We start from the raw sequence: 4673 nt of genomic DNA, 5'->3' as shown, positions 1-4673 counted from the left end.
ATACATTTCTCATTAAAAAAATTTTTATCTTTATGTTTTAATTTACATATACTCCTTTTACTCATCTTGCACTACATTAATTTTTCTCCATTTCTAGAATTTCAGTATGATTCTTTTATAGTGTCCATTTTTTTGAAAATTCCTACATGTTCAATTATTGCAAGCATATTTTTCTATTGAACCTTGAGCCAAGTTATACAATATGGTTCAAAACCTTTGCCTTTAATTTACAACATCTGGGTCATCTCGGAATTGTTCTTCTTATGTGCCTCTTCTCTGAGTATGTTTGATATTTTTCTTCATTTATTCTTTCCTTTAGTAATGTCCGAGTTGTATGTTAAATATCTTGAGTGATACTTTTCCTCTAAAGAGTATTTTTATTTATTGTTATCTTTCATAGTCATTTGCCTTGGCTGGGCTCAATTCAAATTCTATCTCCCTTGTCATGCAAGGCAATCTCAGTCCTTAACGGGGCTGCTTAGAGTTTATTGTCCACACACATAGTTCAGGGATAAGCCAGCGATTTATAACCAATTTAAATGAAGAAATTGGAGTTAAGTGGGAGATTTCGGCACGGTTTCTATGCAGAATTTATACCCCAAATTTGCTGCTTATCTGTCTTGTCTGGCATTTCCATCTTAATTCCTAGCTGCTATATTCATCCCAAATCCTGCTCTGGTTGTTCAAGCCAGTGAGTGTGATTGTGTGTTTTCAGAATTTGACTGCCCCACATAGTGCTACTGGATGCCAGTTTTTGGGCAAGAATTTAAAAATATAAATGTACACAGTCCCTTCTTTTTTTTCCAAATGCTGTCTGACCTTTCCAATCTAGCTTTTTTTGGCCACTCAATAATTGCCTTCAGGTACTCGGTTTTATATTTTACCTAGTTTTAAGTGGTTATCTGTCAGGGAGTTTGGTCTGATAGAAATTACTCCATCATTGCATGTAGCCTCCAATTTTGTCTTCAGCTGCATTTATTCCATTTGGTAGTTAGTTTTAGTTATTGGTAAGAGTCGTTCAGTTAAGAACAGGTTATTGAATGGAGATATACACTTTAATCAAATCTTTTCACTTTGTAAATGTTCTTATAAGACCAGCTTGCTTTGACCATCTTATTTTCACACAATTATTTTGGTTTTCTGAATACACTTCACCTGGGGCAATTATTTTGAGTATTTTATTTTCTTTATTTGTTACATAATTAACTAAATTTTAAGATTTGAATTTACATGAGTTTTTCCTCTTGCACCATATGCTTTGCCTGACTTTGCTATTTCCCATACCAAGTTCTTGCTTTCTTTTAACTATATTTAACAATTTTGATATAGGGAAATTTAAATTATATTGCAGATTTTAATGTAATACTTTTACAATTAAGAGGGATTTAAAATGTAGATTTATGAATGTCTACACTCATTCACATTTCTGTTTATTTGACAAACATTAAACGATACCTGTCATGTGCCAGACAACCTATTAGTTACTGTGAACACAGTGATAAATAACAACCTAATCCTGATGCTCATGAAGATCATACACATTTTAATTGGTGCAGTGCAACACACACAACTAAACCGTAATAATATAATCAATATACTAGGTAGAACAGATGAATAAAATTTCCTACAGCCCCATTCAAATTTCATTTTATAGAAAATAATTTGTTGTGCTTGTCTTTAACATTGTAGAGTCGAACATGAAGGCTTTAAAAGAGTCTCAGTATTTCCTATGGAACCTCTCTTTTCCCTTCTAAAAGAATCCTTGAGGATGACTCTCATTTATTACCTTTTTGCAAGGATTTTACACATCACATAAGGTTTATTCCCATTGTCAGCCTTCAACCCAATTCCGTTTTTATACTCAAAAATTCACCTTGTGCTGTTCTCACATAATGCCGAAATGATTGAAATGTTGGCAGTTCATTTATTACGATTTTAATGCTTTGAAAAAAAGGATTTATAAAATGTGTTAGAAGCTCTAGAATGTTAACACTCAAATCTCACTATTTCTATCTAAGCTAATATATGTACGCACTTCTACAAGGTCAATGGAAGGTATATCTACTCACTGAGAAATTGAAAGTCTTCTCAGAGCCTGCAAAAAGCACAGCAACAATACCTCAAGGCCACTATTTCAAATAGAAACAAGCGTCAGCTAGTTTTAAGGAATTCATTCATCATTTCTTTCAGCAAAGAAATCAGGTCTTCCTCTACAGGAACAAACTTTGTCTCTTCTGAGTAGGTAGACTGGGTCCCCCTGTGGGCAGCTCATTCCCAATAGTGAACAGGAAGAGAAAAGTCTTCAAATACACATGCTAAGTTACTGTCTAAATATCAGTTCAGCAAGTGAATGAGGAGAGAGCTCATGGTGTTAATAAAATAAGATATACTTCCACACTGAAGGCAATATCAGGGTCGAAATAAACCCCTTCCCTAGTAGATATATGTTTTGGAGTCATCATTCAAATTTAATTGAAATGGCAATGTGGCAAAGATATGAGTGAATAGAAGAAAGAATAAAGAATGGCCAAAGGCAGGACTCTGAAGAACACTGACATTTAGAATGCTGGTGAAAGCAGATGATTTGGCCAAGGGGATTGAGGACTGACAGATGCTTAGGATGGACCCCCAAGAAAATAAATATAGAGAGGAGAAAAGTTTAGGAAGAAGGAGTAAGTAGTCAAGAGCTAACATGGATTTTGGTCAAAGGCATGAAAGTATGTACTGAAAGCCAGAAGTGATTAACTGATTACAGCTTTCCTTCGAACTGTACTGTAATGGTAAATGGCAAATGAGAGAAAATAGACTGTAGAAAAATATTACTTGTTTTACCTAAGTAAAGATGCTATTTTTTTAAGACAGGAAAACTTTGAGATGTTTATATTCAGTAAAGAAAGACTAAATATGGAGAAAGTGAATCTATGAAAATACAAAGAGATTGACCATGTCCATTGCACAAAGAGGAGGGTATCAGATTCAGAATAAGTAAAATAAAAAGCCACGGGTAAGTGAAAAATAGACAAATAGATCAAATCAACAATACAGCGACCCCAGAAATAGACCTAGATAAATGTAGCTACTGACCTTTGACAAAGGAGAAAAGACAATGTAATGGAGAAGATACAGTCTTTTCAACAAATAATTCTGGAACAACTGGACATCCCATGGGAAAAAAAAAAAAGATATAACCCTTACAGCTTTCACAGAAAGTAACTCAAAATAAGTAATAGATCCAACTGTAAATTGCATAACTACACAACTTTTAGAAAATTACATAGTAGAAAATCTAGATAACCTTGCGTTTTGCACCTACTTTTAGATAGGACATCAAAGACACAATTCATGAAAGAATTGATATATGCTGGATTTCATTAAAATTTAAAAATACTCTAGAATGAAAATGCCCAGAGAATGAGAAGACAAGCCACAGACTGAGGGAAAATATTTGCAAAGAACATATTTGTTAAAATACTATTACCCAAAACATGCAAAGAACCATTAAAACACAATAATTAAAGAATGAACAATTCCTTTAAAAAAATGAGTTAAAGCTATGAACACACACTTAACCCAAGATGATATACAGATAACAAATAAACATACAAAAAGATGCTCCACATCACAGGCCATTAGGCAAATGCAAATTAATAAAACAATGCGATACCACTGCTTACCTATTAGAATGGCCAAAATCCAGAACAATGACAAAATCAAACATTGGTGAAGACGCGATACAACAAGAACTCCCACTCACTGAGGAGAATCACAACAGTACAGCCACTTTAGAAGACTATTTCTTACAAAGCTAAACATGGTCATATCATGTAAGCTAGTAATGATACTCTTTAGTATTTATACAAAGTAATTATAAGCTATTTCTTTGGAAAAACCTGCACATGAATGTTTATAGCAGCTGTATTCATAATTGTCAAAACTTGGAAGGAATCATAATGTCCTTCAGAAAGTGAATGGATAAATAAACTTTGGTACATCCAGGTAATGAAATATTATTCAATACTGAAAAGAAATGAGTTATAAAATCATGAAAATACATAGAAGAAACGTCAATGCATATTCTTAAGTGAAAGACGCTGATCTGAAAGGGCTACATACTATACGATTTCAAATATATGTATATTCTGGAAAAGGAAAAACTTTGGAGACAGTAAAAAGATCAGTGGTTGCCAGGGATGAGGAAAAGGTAGGATTTATGGGCAAAATACAAAGGACTTTTAGAACAGTGAAACTGTTCTGAATGGTACCATAATGGTGGATACATATTATACAGTTTTTCAAATCCATACAAAGTATAACAGCAACAGTGAACTTTAACGTAAACTGTGGTTTTTGAGCAATAATGATGTATCAGTGTAGGCTGGTCAGTTGTAATAAATGTATCACTCTGGTGGGGCATGTTGATAGTGGGGGACGCCTTGTGTGCTGGGGGCGGGCAGGAAGTATATAGGAGATCTCTGTCTTCAGCTGAGTTTTACTGTGAACTGCAAACTGATTTAAAGGTAAAGACAATTTAAAAGAAATAAGCCCTGGACATGGATTGGGGATTGCTTGTTAAACATATTCTGAGGCTTTGGTTAAAAGGAAATAAATGTGGATATAGATATGTTTCTAGGTGGTAGGACAGAAATTTCTGAGGCTTTGGTTAAAAGGAAATA

Source organism: Mandrillus leucophaeus, unplaced genomic scaffold, assembly GCF_000951045.1.
Source record: "Mandrillus leucophaeus isolate KB7577 unplaced genomic scaffold, Mleu.le_1.0 Scaffold143, whole genome shotgun sequence".
NCBI classification, from domain to species: domain Eukaryota; kingdom Metazoa; phylum Chordata; class Mammalia; order Primates; family Cercopithecidae; genus Mandrillus; species Mandrillus leucophaeus.
Note: the sequence above shows the minus strand (reverse complement) of the source record.